The sequence below is a fragment of the Rhipicephalus sanguineus genome, chromosome 11, assembly GCF_013339695.2.
Source record: "Rhipicephalus sanguineus isolate Rsan-2018 chromosome 11, BIME_Rsan_1.4, whole genome shotgun sequence".
Taxonomy (NCBI): domain Eukaryota; kingdom Metazoa; phylum Arthropoda; class Arachnida; order Ixodida; family Ixodidae; genus Rhipicephalus; species Rhipicephalus sanguineus.
In genome coordinates, this window is record NC_051186.1 from 86,464,527 (window position 1) to 86,481,856 (window position 17,330).

A 17,330-nucleotide genomic window follows, 5' to 3' on the forward strand; every position below is an offset into this window, starting at 1 on the left:
ACCTTACCGGCGAGGCGTGTCCAACTTACGTGACTACCGCGTACGCGCTAGAAACATGGTACTATATCTCCATCCTAAACTACCGTCTTTAAGGCAACAAAAGCCATTATATGTAGCCGGCCTAAGTGTGCTGTACACAGACTTGTTTTCACATTCTCACGCGCCGAAGCATGCTGCACACTCAATGTCGATGGAAATGTCCTATGATGTAGACTAACGCGAATCTCAAAATGGCACCTTGCACCTTCAGCAGTGCAGACACAAGGTGCGATCACGAAACAAGGACCCTTGATAATTGTTTGCATCGCTCGTTTTATGGCAGCTTGTACAGCAAGGCGCATGACGGTGTCAACTCGTGGACTGACAGTATCAGCCGGGCGTCCGAAGCAGCCCCGCGGATACACGCCGCTGTTGGAAATGTCTGGCAGCCTACTACCGCAGCGCTGCTGAAGGCGCCCAGCTAGAGCTGTATAATTAGTACCTACGAAAGCAGTAAACACACCGTTAACAGGCGCACGTTTTCGTGTCCGCGGCTCCAGGAATATTCCGCTCTCGAAACGTCACTTCGAGCACGGAGCCTGGCGCCACCGCCCCCGAAGATGTCCATGTTCGCAAGAACACAAAACTACAAGGCAGGCAACTGAGGCAACCCGCGCAACCAATGCAACGCAATCCAGGAGACCTAGGAGACTGACAGAAGAGGTGAAGGCGCCGTGCCAGCCCAGCTCCCTTAGCGAGCCATGGTGCCACCCTGGCGCCGGACGGAAAACGACAGATATGTACGGCGTATATGGCGGCGTTTTCATCAAGGAAGCTAATCGAAATGCCCTTAATAAAATGCTAACTCCTTCAGAAACGCTCCTTTAGAAATGTTGACTCTCGTTTTTTGCTTATACGTTCCAAAAGGGGTCAAATGAATACCCCAAGAAGAGAGTCACGGTGCCGTGACCCTCATTTGATTCTTTTTTTTTCTTGCAGTGTAGGTGCGCATTCTAGCCTTACCCAACGGGAAAAATACTCACTTCTCCCACAAGCCTACTGCGCCTCGAGTCACATAGTGCGCTTCTTCTGGTACAGTGAAATTAGGGTGATGGTCGAGTCGATAGGAGATAAATGTGCGGAATGTAATAGATCACTTTAGTACTCGGTGCTATATTGTGCCTGACTTGTCAGAAAGAACGTTCTCGGGTCGTTGCTTTTCTCGTAGTTGGTGTAACATCTTGAACATCAGACCTCTTCAATCGATTGGCTGCGGCATCTTGAGGGACACATTGTATCTCCCGAAGAGGTTTTGCACTACTTGTCTATAGGTCGTGACCGAAACATGGGCCTGTAAAATAAGCTCATCATCCGCTAGACAGGGAACTTGCGCAGGTGCTTACGCGTGACCTCGAAAGGCGTACCCCCGTGGTAAGTGAGGACTGGTCGTGATATCAAGGACGTATGTGTTGCGATGACGCAACTATAACTCTCTGTCAAACGTGAATGTGCCTGGGAATTCAATTCCCGGAATGGCCATGGCGACCTCTTTTTAACCATATGCATGTTCTCGCAAGAAACCACATGAGAATTAAACGTCAAATAATTGAAGCGAAATAACTTTCGTAAGATGATGATGATAAGCGTGTAGCTTCGCTTGTTCTTTCCAGCTTGGAAGGCGAATTTCTGTCGCTAAATATGTCATGTTGACGATGTGTGGCCTGCCAAATTTCGTCGACTTCGCCTGCTCGCTTATTCCCTGTTTTTCTGGTGAAAACATCATTTAAAGAGCTGGGAGCAAGAAAATCAACGTTGTTGTATGTTCAGCGCTGTGTAGGACGTTTTAATTTCGTCTGTGTTCCTCACGTTGGGCAATCAAGGTTACACACCTTCGCTCCCGGCTGCATAACATCGTCTTGGTTGCATGAGGACACAACCTTTTGGTTCAGTCGAGCTACGGTGACAGCCCTATGTGTAAATTGGTAACTGATTCCAATAAACAATGTGTAAACAGGTGGAGTACTGTAGCCCAGCACATCTATTTCTGAATTTTTCATCACAAGTTTCCATCTTCCCAGACTCCTGCTTTCTTTGATATTTCTAATTGACTGTAGTAACGCATATGTGTCTACATAAAGGCTATTTTCCACATTTTTGTAAAAAGAAACTACAGCAAGCTACGGAAGGACGCTCGGTGCACTTGTCCTATTGTCTGCGGCTCCGTCAAATTGGGAAGCTCGGCTCCAAACGGAAAGGTGGAAAGGTTTATCTTGCCGTATGTAATATTTTTTACATTTCTGCAGTAGTGGATGGTCAAAATTTTAAAAGACTGTATATTACACTGTCGCTAATATCACTGTTGACGTAAAAACGTTTTGCTGCATGTAATGTAGCGCAGCTTGCTGCCAATTAAAAATACACTACCAACAACGAGGTTGGTAGAAGTGCCGTGTGGTTTAACATAACCTGGGCTCAAGCGTAATATGAATCACGATGCAGGCCGTTAAAACCCCTGATCCACGCTCTCACTCATTGAGCACCGCGAATGCAACCATCCTGGTCAGCGACTCCTGACAGCGGGCCACCGTTGCAGCAACGAGTGGTGAGGAAGGAAGTTCTCCGTTTTCGGAAGGGGAACTGACCGACCGCACAGACCGCTAGTAATTTCCGCCATGAGTGGTAAGTTCATAACTTCTTGCTTACCGCAGAAGTGGGACCCAGGAAAGGGTGTCAGAGATGTCTCTACCACGGCATTCTCTGTCACACTTCCTTTCGCCAGATACGAGTATGCACCTAATTCACCCGCAGCATTTGGTACACCATACATGCACATCATGCAAGGCAAATGCCCTGCGGCTGTGGGTGCCGATAACTGTCGCTCCGCTAACACGGCGCAGTGTATGTTATCGAGAAGTACTATGTAATTACGCTTTGCACCAGAAACAAATTGAAGTTTTACAACAGATCTGAATAGGACGCAAGCACTACATGATACCTCGAATCAGAAGCATGCCCAAGTTCTACAATCGAAATGAGCAGGCCGCGTTCTACGCGACAGGCGCGCTGTTCAACTTCGGCGCAGAACCCCCCGGAGGTCCCGTCTCTCTCCGACCCTCTTGCAGAGAAAGGCGTTTGTGACGTCTACTTTCACGTTCGAGTACACGACGTAATCACACTCGTGTTTTTGAATCAACCTGGCACACACGGCTACCGGCAGCGTTCTCGAACACGCCACCTTCCATATTAGACGGACATTCTGTACTGTCGTCATAATTCTGGTACTAAGCGTGTAGTACCGAGTGCATATATACATAATGTCTGCAGCCTCAATGCTTTAAGCAGATCTATTTTCGAAAAAATATTGTCATTCTGGTAGCTGAAGCGCAGCATAGGGACGCTATACGAAGCCCACGCATGACAGAGTGTTTTGACTATGCATTTGTTTCCTTTGCTTACACGAAACTGTTCTGTATGTAATTTTGTACACTTCTGCAATATATACGCAGATACGTAGTAATAGTACGCTCCTGATACCGATGCTGAAAAAAGTATCATGAGGCGTTCATCAGAGCGCGAAATACATTTACCCGATATGTGTGTCGTGTGATAACAACACAGAATCGTTCCATTTCGCTGAATAATGACTCAGCCAAGAATAATATTCAGATAGTATCGACCCATCCTCTGTTGTACAAGTCGTGTGCCAGAAACAGAAGTTTACTGGATTTTTGAGCTTGCGCTCACGGTAACGAGGGAGAAACATGAAAGCATCGCATGCAAACACCATGCACTATTGATGTGTCAGCAGTGGAGCTAATGTACGTGCGTGTACGAAATGACCGTCTATGGCTTCGCGCTGCGCCCGCGATACACCCAGGCTCCTGACAGCTTGGCGTTGGCTACCTTTCCTAGAGAACAAACGATTGGCCCTGTGTACGTGCATCCATTGCACGACGGAAACCGCCCTGAAAAATATAAAGCAGCTTCACTGGGTTTACGTAGAGAAGACTGGTTATGCAGAGGAGCTGGTGGCATCAGATTTCATTCCTTGTGGTCTTCTGAGGTCATAACTATTAGGAAAACAAACACAAAAAATCCCCGACCAAAATAAAAAATCCAGGGCTGAAAGGGTTAAGCATTGAGCAGAGACATACCAGTACATTTTGTAACGACAGGTGACACGTTTTCGGCTCAGTGGGATTCTACTCAGCGAAAGTCAGTTTCGCCGCAAGGGCGAAGCAATAAATGCGATAGCAAGAAAAGCGGCCAGTGATGGACGCGCTGCTACGCTGCAGAAACATCTGCCCCCCGGCAGCAACTACCGGAGGAGCAGACAAGGGAAGGGCAAGGTTCGATGCTTTCATAAAAATTGACAGTGTACATGGCAATATTTGCACAGGTGACATCAGTGTATGATGAACACGATTCGCGGGTCGAATAACATGCTTGCCTGCAGCGTGCGTGATGAATATATTTCCACCAGTCACGTGCGGCACCTATCAGCATAACACGGCCCGTGGCGTACGCGTATGTGCCACAGGTGATTCACGGTATATATCAGTCCAGGAACAGTGGCAATGGACTTTCTAAATCTTCACGCGAAAACGTTAAGTAGCTCGTGTCACCGAAAATTTCGTGCCGGGGTCAACGTGTCAGTGCCGATGAGCCAAATATTGCCGATGGACGGATATAATAGAAATTATGGCTCGAGCTGGAATCGAACCCAGGCATTTTGCATAACATTCGATCATTCACAGAGCGATGTCATTGCTTTAAACTTCTTAAGAAAGAAGTGTTATACAAGCGTCATGTCCGGGAAATGCCATTTACGGTTGCATAGTTGTGTATCCGCTTTTATGACGATGCAATATACATTGGCTACACCAGCTATAGTCAATCGCTGCCGAGCAACACTACATGTCATATTGTCACGCATCTTTACTTGTTTTGGTATGAGATGATCAGCCTTCGCTCACCAAAAAAATAATTTTAGCCACGCTCGCCACAGGTCGCGCAGCAATGCTTTGTAGGCTTTGCGATTATTTCAGGTTCTTCTGTTAAGATTAGTCACAGGGCACGAGTAACATAGTGTGTCCTATAGCCAGGGAATGCACAAGCGAGGACGCTAGAAGTTTCGATAAGGCATGTATAAAAGGCAACGCATTTCACAGTCGACGACCGACATCCGTGCCCGAGGCTCTCTCTGTACAGCGAGGAGTGCCAGTACTTTGAGTTTATCTTTGAGTGGGCACAAGTTCACCGAAAAGCTTTAACTGCGAAGCTCTTCACCAAATCGTTCCTTCATCACTCCGTGCCAAAAAATTATCATCATCATAAAGGGGTGTACGCCGCGGAATAACTTCCACTCCTCACCACTTGTCCACTGAAAATGAAGAAGGTAGCAGTTAGCCCAACAAACGGGTATGTGCCATAGATATTTGTGCGGCTTATCAAAAAACTATCATCATCATACACGGGTATGCGCCTTCATGAAATAGGTTTCTGAGAGCGCCGTGCCACATGCTTAGAACCGCACACCTATGGCATGCACATTACCATAGTCATACCACGATCGTGCACATTGTCACAGTCATACCACGGTCATGTGATACGTTGTGGTTATAAAAACTAGTGTACAGCTCGCTCCTAACCATACGCAGCTGTTCGTAGCCCGAAGATAAATCGCACTCCCGAGGCAGAAGCCGCGATTCGAGAAGCAAGGCTTGCCGCTGCGCGAGAAGGGCAACGACAGCGTCGATTGGATCCACCAAGTTCAAGCCGTGTTCAAGCAAAAGTTTAACACCGTTACAGCCAGGTTCCAGTAAAGATTAAGAAATAGCTCAACATCGCTACAGTGAAGTTCAAGGAAAACCCTCGATCCGACGAGCGCCCTAACCATTCGGCTATCTAGGCACTCTAGCAGAGCAAAGCGTAGTCTTGTATAGCACAGTGCAGCAAAAGAGCAGGAAATGGAAGTGAGCGGAAGGAGCAGATATATGATAGAGGGGAGAAGGAAAAACAGGTGAGAGGAAAGTACAAGCGTAGCGTAGAAAGAATGAGAAAAAGAAATAGAGACTGAATAGGAAGCCGCGCACCTCGCGGGTAGACGTGTCGGTCGACGTGGAGTTCGGGAGGGGACGGGAGGGGGAAGGGTAACTGACTGGATTCCAAGAGATGGCAAACGCGTGAGGGGTAGACAGAAAATTAGGTCGGTAGATGAGATTAAGAAGTTTGTAGGTATAACGTGGCAGCAGAAAGCACAGGACCGGGTTGATTGGCGGAACATGGGAGAGGCCGTTGCCCTGCAGTGGGCGTAGACAGGCTGATGATGATGATGATGAATTTCTGCCCCCTGGTGTCGGTAAGGGGTAGCCTAAGCTAACTAAAGACTCGCTACCCTGGTTCTTGCGTGGTTTTTTAAACATGAGTAAATTGAAACGCTTCGTGGTTACATGGGTGATGATATGTTAACGCTGGTACCTAACGGGTGTAAAGCGGAGCTGTTTAAACTTGGCAAAACCCCGCCCGGCGTTTGCAGCAAAGTGCGCCAAGCTACGACGTCACCATGCGTCGCCTAGCAACGCGTTCGAGGAGATAACTGGAGAGGGAGACAAGAAATTATTAAAAGAATATAAAATTTTTGTCGAGGCGGATTGGAATCCCAGCGCGGTAATTACTCGGCTGTCCAGGCAGGCTTACAGAAAAAAGCATTTAGGAGAACCTTACGATTGCGTTGCTATGGGCGAGAGACTGAGAAACAGAGAGAGAGAGAGAAGGACACAGAGAAGGACAGTGAAAGGGATAGAAACAGAAAGACAGAAAAAGAAAGCATAGCATAGCCACGTGTGTATAGCGTAGCAATGAGGTGAGGCAGCGAAGTGATGGTGAGGAGAAGTGAAAGAAGGAGGGGAGAGGGTAAAGCGTACCATAGCCGTGTTTACTGCAGTATAGCAATGTGGTGGGAAAGTCAAGTGAGGGAGAGGAAACGGAGGAGAAGAGGGACACCAGCTCCGCTGCTAGAGCGTAGCTGCCTCAATAGTTTAAGTGCGGAGCGCTTTAGGGGCCCTGGCTGTCGTATGCGGTCGAACCTTGGCGTAACAATAGCGAAACCACTGTCGCGTCCTGGCGCTCCAACCAAACGCGACTTCACCTATATATAGGCATCTGTAGCAGAGCCATGTATACTAAAGGGCGGGGAAAGGGCACTGAGACTGAGAGGAGCCATTTGAGAATGAGTATGAGGGAAAGGACTAAAGGAGGGGGAGGAGGTAAAGCAGGAAGAGAACATGCTGTCATCTTACGCCACCGCCTGGACTCACGCACACAAAACAATGTATAGCATAGCCATGTATTAGAAGGGGCGGGAAAGGGAAGTGAGGGACAGGAGGAGTGAAGTGAGTTTGAAGAGGATGGAAAGCAGGAAAAACTGGTAAAGCATAGCATCGCCACGTATGGCGTTAGGCAGGCAAAACCATGTAAAGCATAGACACGAATATAAAAGAGGGCGGGAAACGAAAGTGAGGATGAGGAGGGGTTTTGTGAGGGTGAGAAGGATGGAAAGCAGGTAGGGACAGGGTGAAGCACACCATAGTCATGTATGGCGTCACGCAGGCAAAACTATGTATAGCACAGCCATGCACAGCAAGGTGGTGGAAAGGGAATTGAGAGTAGGGAGGGTGGAAAGGAGGAAGGGAGAGGATAAAGCATAGATTAAGCAATGCCTGGCCGTATGCACCGATTAGCTTCGATGCACGGCCGCATCGTGTAGGCTGGCGTCCCTCGGAGCGCGGCCACGCTGCGCCGTGCTCGTACTAAGAGTGGACGACCCTGTGCGTCCATCGCAGTCACCGACAGCCCGTTCAATCGAACTCTGTGCGCTGAGCTGCCTTTAAATATTTCTTCAACTTACAGTTGAGGGCACTAAGAGCCGCGCTTCAGGCGGTGGTCACGTAGTATATTCGAGCGTTTCGCACACATTAAAAAAGGCTGGGAAAAACGAAACGTGTCATTTATGTTAGCATAGCTGAAAATATGCAGCAATAAGAAAGCAGCGGGATTGCAGCGACGTCGGCCTAAACTGTAATTGATTGAAGGTATCCTGTCTGCGTGCTTTTTTTGTGCTATGTTGGGCCAACTGCTAACGTCATTCCTTAGAGTTGTGTCTTTATAGACGCAAAACATGCTCGTGTGATATGCAAGATAGTAGCAGAAGGAAACGCAGCAACTTGTGCTGAAATACTAATTAAAAGTTGGATTAACACCTGTGAAGAAGGATGTCATATTCACCTTAGACGCAGAGAAAAAAAAATTACTTCGATGAAGGACATCATCAAACTCTTCACGAGCTCCGTCTTCAGATCGTTCAGACGTGTGACGTCTATATGTTGATAGGGTACACCAGCGTGGAGAATCAAACCCAGCACAAAAAGCTCCTTGTCAACAGCAGCCGCTGCCGCCTTCACACGCGCTCCTCTTGCCGCCCAGTAGGCATGCTGCCTCACAGGATCGGCGCCTGCGTGAATATGTTCTACACATTAATCAAGCATCTTCAGGCGACCGCAACTGATAAAATAAGGCAGGTAAGATGATATCGACAGTAGTTGAACATTTTAAATGCGACGCATTTCTTAGCAAACCAAATGCACTTTGACTGTTTCTATCTATCTATCTATCTATCTATCTATCTATCTATCTATCTATCTATCTATCTATCTATCTATCTATCTATCTATCTATCTATCTATCTATCTATCTATCTATCTATCTATCTATCTATCTATCTATCTATCTATCTATCTATCTATCTATCTATCTATCTATCTATCTATCTATCTATCTATCTATCTATCTATCTATCTATCTATCTATCTATCTATCTATCTATCTATCTATCTATCTATCTATCTATCTATCTATTTACGTCTGGGCGCTCTTATCGTGTTCTCCTTAAAGTTGTACATGGCAAAATTTTCATAGGTGACATTAGTGCACGATGAACACGATTCCCGGGTGGTGGTGGTAGTGATTTGATGAGGAAAAGAAATTAGGCGGCTTTTCCTCACCAAATCACTACCACCACCTCCCGGGAATCGTGTTCATCTTACACTCATGTCACCTATGCAAATTTTGCAATGTCGAACAGCATGATTGCCTGCCGCATGCGTCATAAATTTATTCCACTAGTCCCGTGCGACAGCTATCAGCATAACACGGCCCGTGGTATACCACAGGTGCTGTATATATGAGTCCAGGGACAGCGGCAATATACTTTTTTAAATCTTCACACGAAAGCGTTAAGTAACTCGTGTCGCAGAAAATTCGGTGCCGGGGTTGACGTGGCATTGCCTATGAGCCAAATATTTCCAATGGACGAAAATAACAGAAATTATGGCTCGAGCTGGAATCGAACCCAGGCATTTTGCATAACAGTCAAACATTCACAGAGCAATGTCATTGCTTTAAACTTCTTAATAAAAAGGTCTTATACAAGCGTCATGTCGAGGCAATGCCAATTATGGTTGCGTAGTTGTGTATCCGCTTTTATGACGACGCAATAAACATTGGCTACACAAGCTATAGTCAAGCGCTACCGAGCAACGCTACTTGTCATATTGCCACGCATCTTTATTTGTGTTGTTATGAGATGATCAGGCTTCACTTACAAAAAAAGAATACTTTCAGCCAAGCTTGCCACACGTCGCGCCGCAATGCTTTGTAGGCTTCGCAATTATTTCAGATTCTTCTGTTAAGATTATTCACAGGGCACGAGTAACCTAGTTTGTTCCACAGCCAGCGCATGTTTCGATAAGACACGTGTGAAAGCCAACGCATTTCACAGTCGAGCAGATTAGTCGACGACCCACATCCGTGCCCGACGCTCTCGCTGTACAGCGAGGAATGCCAGTACTTTAAGTCTATCTTTAAGTGGGCACAAGTTCCCCCAATAGTTCTAACTGCGAAGCCCTTTAGCAAATCGTTCCTTCTTCACCCCGTACCAAAAAACTATCCTCATCATAATAGGTATGAGCCACAGAAAAACTTTCACTACTCACCACTGGTCCACTGAAAATCAAGAAGGTAGCAGCTAGCCCAACAAACGGGTATGTGCCATAGAAATTTGTACGGCCTATCAGAAAACTATCATCATCATAAACTAATGCGCGCCTGGATGGAATAGGTTTCTGAGAGCGCCGTGCCAGCTGCCTCGAAAGGCACACCTGTGGCGTGCGCATTACCATAGTCATACCACGGTCACGTGATACCTTGTGGTTATAAAAGCTAGTGTACAGGTCGTTCCTAACCATACGCAGCCGTTCACCGCCCGAAGATGAATCGCACTGCAAAGGCAGAAGCCGCGATTCGAGAAGCAAGGCTTGCCGCTGCGCGAGAAGGGCAACGACAGCGTCGATTTGATCCACCATGTTCAAGCCATGTTCAAGCAAAGGTTCAACACCGCTGCAGCCAGGTTCCGGCCAAGATTAAGCAATAGTTCAACATCGCTACAGTCAAGTTTAAGCAAAAAGTTCAACACCGTTACAGCCACGTTCAAGCTAATGTTCAACATCGTCACAACCATGTTCAAGCCGAGTTAAAGCAAAAGTTCATGTAAAAGTTCTGCCTAGGTACAGCAATGAGTAAGCATGAGACCGATCAGCTTCGCTGTGTATCGAGCATTGCGTGGCTTAGTGCAAGTTTTGAGACGTTTTTTTTTATTTGTACAAGCTTGCGTCCTGCGTATTTTACCCTCATCACAATGAGACATCTGGTGGCGATGCTGCTTTTTTATGTTACAGATACCCACAAAAAGCCCAGCACCAAGCCCAAGCCGTGAAGAAAACGCCAAATTGCTCGCAGATCATCGAGTTAGACGAAGGCTAGCGCAAAAATACGGACCCCTACGAGACAAGCCTAAAACAACGGTGACGAAGACGACCACCAAAATGATGGCCGCTCTTTCACCCTCGAAAGTCTTGATGCAGCACCCCAGGGAGCCGCCGAATTTTCGTTGATCACCGTCCGAGCACCCAGAAAGCTCCCTCGGGACGTTCTACCTAGTCGCTACATCCAACGACTGGAAATCCGAAGAGAAACTGCTTCACCTCCACTTTTTTCTAGAGACGCTGTGAGGACATCGTTGTAGAACCGTAAATCTACACTTCAACTATGGATCTTTTTCGCACGACGTTCTTAAACACCTCCACGAGCGTCGTAACCAAGAAAAAGGCCGCAGCTATGCTGAATGATCGTGTGCAGCTTCCAAACGAAAACATTGCTATCTACACGGAAGAGATAGCTCGCTTGTTTCACCACGCTGACGCCAGCATGCCTGAAAAAAAAATCATCTCCCTATGCGGTGTGTAAAACAAGAACTATTCGCTGGACTGACGGGGAAACCACCGCAGGCTCTTGCTGCATTGACTTCGGAGGCTTTGACGGTAGAGGAAACGCTTGAGATGCGGACGCGGCAATAAACCCGTAGTTTCTTGGCTACAAAGTATGCCGACGTTCAAGCAGACCTGTGCACCGGCGCCGCCGCCTGTTTTGCTCACGCCGCTAGCGCCGCCACCGCGCAGTAATTGCGGCGCGCGCCGTTAGTCTTTTTCTCTTAATCCGAACGGGGAATCTGAACACAAAATGCATCACTTCACCGGGGGAGCTCTTCTCGATGGGTCCACGTAATGGACTGCCTACTTCAGGCGCTGGTGACTGACTGAAGCTAGGGTGAGCGGGGCGCCCTTTGCTTCCGGTTCTTCTACAACGTCATTTACAACGTCTTTATGAAGTCACGAAGCTTTTACAACTCTCGACACAAAGTACAGGGGCTAATGCGCTTCAGCGCAACGAACGCAGCCTCTAGATGTACGGTTTTGGGCGCACATCTCGGATCCCGTGCATGAACTCTGATCACGTTAGCCCTCGAATTAGGTTCAATGCGGCCGCCGTCTAACGCACCTGTTAAGGTGGGTAGGCAATTCATGCATGGCTTCTCAAGCATCTGGGACACGTTCATATGCACGTTCAGACTTGTCAAGTTTCTTTATGTGTTCTGGCACTGCAAACTTCGTGCAAACTCTGTTTCTTCTTACACAGGGAATGTGCTGGCCGGCTCAGTGCGTGGACGTGTTCAAAAGCGCGATGACGCCACGGCTCGCCGCTTATTCGAGTAACTGAATGCGCCCTGCCTCCTTTTGATGGACACTTCCAGAACAGCTCCGCAGAAGTTGTCGTACCTTTCCCTCCTCAACAAGTCTAACGAGTATTGGCTGACCTCAACGCTACGGCGTCCTCCAGAATTAAAGGGCACATTTTACAACGGTATATTTTTGGAGTCTCGAACATAGTATACTTCCCATAAATCAAGTAGATAAGTAATATATACCGATGCGTTAGTACACTATTTACTTTGATTCTTATTGGAATAAATTCATAAATAAGTATAGAAATAACGACAATGAAAAAGTTTGCAGTGGCTTAGCTCGGCTATGCCAGGATATACGTAGCGTCAGCAAAGGTTCAGCTGATTATTCTGAGCTTTTCAGATTGTCTCGGATTATCTGGATTGTCATGCTTACTGCTGCTCCAATGACACACATTCGGCCACATCGTTCAGAACCGGTAGACCTGGAGGCGTGGCTGGGTAACGATACCCACTGGTAACGCTAAAGAGCGGAATCTCCTGGTTAACGAGAAAGTTCTTGCACGTTGTACAAACCCGCGCCACGGTTTCACCCCACTCAGGCGCCGCCACCAGACTCAACGTTTCACGCATGGCACTGCTTAGCGGCGTCAAGTCTTTCATGTGCCATAGTCTTTCCCACACGTCGCACGCGTATCCAAACGGATTGTTTACGAAGTCCGTCTCGAAGGTCCGACTTCGAACTCGCGCTTTCGCTAAGTTTCACAGTATAGGTAGTCGATAAGCGAGCCTTGACGTCATCGAAGGCGTCTTGTTGTTGCTGCTGCAGAGGTGGTCGGGCACGTCGCTCAGCATCCTGGCGACGCCGCTTTGCTAGACGTTCCTCCCTCTCCTCTAGTGTCTCCGGAGCACGTTTAGCCTTCCTCTGTTCATTCTTCGTACGCTGAACCGCTAATTGCCAGGCAACTACTTCGGGATCCGATGACATAAGCTTCTCGGCTCTTCTGAGCCGTTGAGCAGCATTTGCGCTCTCCTTCTCCATGGCGTTACCCACCTGCAAACGCCAGTCAGAGGCGCTATCAAGCGGCACCAGCGCATTGTCAGACGGCGACTGCACAGCGAAGGCGAATAGCTGCGCGCGCCGCCATGGCTACGACTTCACCTCTCTCGAATGCGCAGAGCAGCAGCGGCGAGTAGCGAGCGCCGGCGCCAGTCTGTCGGCCCGGCTACGACGCCACTCCTCCCGCTCTCCGCCACCAGCAGCGGCGAGCCGCGCGCGGTGGTGGCGGAGAGTGCGTGAGATGCCGAGATGCCGGCACCGCATACATCCTCGCGCATGCGCAGCACGGCTCATGATGACCCACGCGAAATCGTCTCCGGCTAGGCCAAGTGTAGCTAACGCTACAAAAAAGCGAAAGGTGGCACTTAGCCGCGCAAGGCTTGAGACAAAGCCAAGTTGGCCGAGCACGGCGCCACTCGTACTCAGCTTTCCGGTAGGCTGGAACCTGACGTAGAGCTTGCATACGCTCAGCATTCCACTCACAGTAATCGGCAGTATCTTCTCGTCGTCTCTTGTTCTCCCACTCTCTGACCACGTATTCCAAATCTGCTCGTCGCTGCCGTTGCCGTTCTCATACAGCGACAAGCCTCGCTTCACAATACGCTGCTTCTTCGGGAGTGCTACTTTGCGCATCCCGTGGCTGTATATTATCGGGCGGAAGAATCGCGGTGGAACTCAGTTCCGCGAGGTGTGGCTGGGTGTGGCTTAGCGATAGCAGCTGCGTGGTTGTCGCTACTGTGCATGCACGGATTGGCATGACGTCCCGAGGTTATGTGAGGCGTTCTAGCAGCGGTTTCGTCGCGGGTTGCCATGGCTACGGCGCGGCTGGCTTTTTGTGAAACGCGCACGTTATAACGGCGGCTCAAAGTACTTCGCTCTTAAAGCTTAGAATAAGAGATAGGTGCGCTTGTTGGTAGGTATTCATAATAAAAAGACAGGACGTGCAGACATAGACACGAGAGAGAAGTCAAGAGAGTGAATAGTTATCTCTCACGTAGACCACCACACCGCCGGGTTGACAGCTATCTCCTCTTGCCTGGGAATGCGCAGATAGGTATTTGTGTCTGCTTTCTTTTCCGCAGCTGTCTCATTTCTCAACTAGACCTGGCGACAACTTTCTGTGGCCGCACAGCCAAAGTTACAAGGGCTGAGCTTCTGCACATTTGTTACTACGCGAAGTATTCCGTTTACGGGCGGTTTCGCCCCGCCACTGTGGTCGAGTGCTTATGGCGCTCGGCTGCTCAGCCGAAGGTCGCGGGATCGAATCCAGGCTGCGGCATTTTCGATGGAGGCGAAAGTGAGTCCTGTGTACTTAGGTTTGAGTACACGTTAAGGAACCCCAGGTGGTCGAAATTTCCAGAGCCCTCCACTACGGCGTCTCTCATAATCATATCGTGGTTTTGGGACGTTGAACCCCAGATATTATTGCGGGCGATTTCGGCTTTGGTTCCGCAAGCGCGTCCAACACGTGCGTTTGCAGTATGAACATCCATGACTTGTGATCTGCTTTTTGAAATAGTTTTATTAAAGATAGGATATGTAGCTTACATTTAAAGCTACCACAAGCCTAGATATATTTATGGATCAAGCATTGATGAAACAAATACCTGAAATCATGGCTGATTTGTTCTGCAAATGACAATAAATATAATCTACCAGCAGTTCAAGTCCGCGTTGGAAACGAGCACCACGTAGTAATGTGTTAAGTGTTTTGCTGAAAGCGACAGAATATTAGGTATTGCGATAGAACACAGGAAGCAGCTTTACTGAAGCAGTCGGTTTTCTTTTGCAAGGAAAAAAAGACCACGGCCGAGCAGGATCTGTGCAATTTGAAATCCTACACAAAGTAAAGAAGCCATTTTCTAAGTTAAGGTGGAGTAAACTTTAGATATTCGGCGCACAAAGGGCGGACATCGTCGTTTTGTAGAGACGCAAGAGCTCTCTGGAGACGCTAACAATATTTTGTCAAGGGACGCGATAGCATCCACGGGCAGCAAAAACCTCGGCCATGAACGGTGATCCGGCGTCTCCCGTTCGTATTTAGTAGTGAGTGAAATGCGCTCCTTACTCGCCGTGGTCAACAACGCAGTTTTTGCACAGCCAATTGCATAACTCGTACGTCTCGCCAGATATGACGACATCGTCCAAGTAGCAGGCGGTTCCCGATAAGCCGCCCAGGATCTGATCCATGACTGCTTGGAATACGGCAGGCGCGCACGCGACACCATAAGGGAGACGCTGAAACCTAAAAAGGCCCAAGTGCGTGTTCACCGTCAGCCATTCTTGTGCTAGTTCATCTAACTCAAGCTGTAGATAAGTCTCAGATAGGTCAATGACCGAGAAGACAGTTCCGCCTTGCAATGTCGTGAAAATATCCTCTGGCAGCCGCAGAGGGTAGTGGTCAACTTCTATTGCCGGATTGATAGTGACACGATAGTCACCGCACAGACACAGCCCTTTATCTTTTTTAGGTACAATGACCAGGGGCGTCGCCCAAGCGCTATGCCTTACTCTGTACATGACTCCTGCTTTTTCCATGTTCGACAGTTCCTGTTCCACTTGCTCACGAAGACCATATGGCAATGGCCGCGCCTTACAAAAGACTGGCGAAACACCTTCTTTGAGCTTAATACTGGCTTTGAAGTCTTTGATAGCGCCATAACCTGGTTCAAACACTTCACTGTTCATATCCGTTACAGGAACTGAATTTCTCACATTCTTCATGCACATGACTTAATGACATCTAATTTTAATTTTTTGCAGCCAGTTTCGATCAAGCAATGTTGGCATCCTAGCTTTTTCAGCATCCTTTGCTATGACAAGTGGCAGTGAATAGCATTGATCGTAATATCCAACATCAACATCTATCACGCCTTTGATGTCGACAGGTGTGCCATTGTAGGCGACTAAGTTCACATTAGCATCTCTGAAGTTAGCTGAAGGAAAAAAGTTAGCGCACCCAGATTCGAACATCACCGACACAGCAGCAACTGTACTCCATGCAAACTTCCCTTCCATTTATCTCAAACATAACTGTAATAGCCGGCGTTCCTGAACTTTTATCAGTGTGACACAGCGTAAGTAACTCATTTCCGGCGACATCACAATCCAGCTGCTTAACGAGTTTGGTTTTACACATTTTAGCTATGTGCCCTTTTTTCTGACATTTGTAACGAGTACTGTTAACAAATGGGCAACTTACTGGTGAATGGTGACCCGCACAGCGATGACAAGAAGCCTTAGTCCCACGCTGCGTGGTCTTTCAGTCTTTGTGAACGCACTATTCTTCGCGTTCTTGCCAGCATTTGCTTGTGGACGCCGTCCTTTTGCTTGTCCTTGCCAACGAAAGTCGCAGACGCTCGCTGCGATGCCTTTGCTCTTCGTAGAGGCCATCTGCGAAGTGTCTTGTGGGTAGCCTGTCTTTTCTGCCCCGTTAAAACTCTCCAGGCTCTGCAGGATGACTAACCCTTTCCTCAGGAAAGCTCCGGCCTGCATTATCAACCACAAGAACAAGTATGTAAGCTGTCAGAAGGGCGTGGTCTACGAGATCCCCTTGTCGTGTGGTAGAAGTTACGTTGGCCAGACCGAACAGTGCCTGAATGACAGGCTAAGACAGCATAATAATAACGTCAGAAATGGCAGAGAGGGCCACCTCGCGATACATTGCCGGGATTGTCATTGCGTTCCGAACTTTAGCGCCTGCGCGGTAGTCGGCCGAAGTCCTGATAAATCAGTACGACTAATTATTGAGGCTAAGAAAATAATCGAATCCGGTGATCAATGCGTCAGCGTTGCCTCCATTTCATTATCGCCAAAAGAGTTACGCTACTTGAATGCGACTGCGCACTAAGGCACGATGACGGCGCGCGTGGTGTATAAATATGTTCCTTGTATGTTCTGTGCTCTTTCGAAATAAATCTATGTTGGAAGTGGCGCTCCGTCTGTGTGTTCCTATTCTTTGTCCGTGTCTTATTCGCGCCTTAAACTTCAAATGTGTAGACTGGGGCCGGGCCAGAAGGGGGGACGCGTGCGAGCGTCTGTTTTCTGCCTGCCCCTAGCGGCCAATATCAGCCAACTTGAGACGGCCCACAGCGAGGAACGCAGCTCCCTCTGGTCAGTGGACGGTACCAGTTTCTTCGGTGCGTCTTGCCCTCA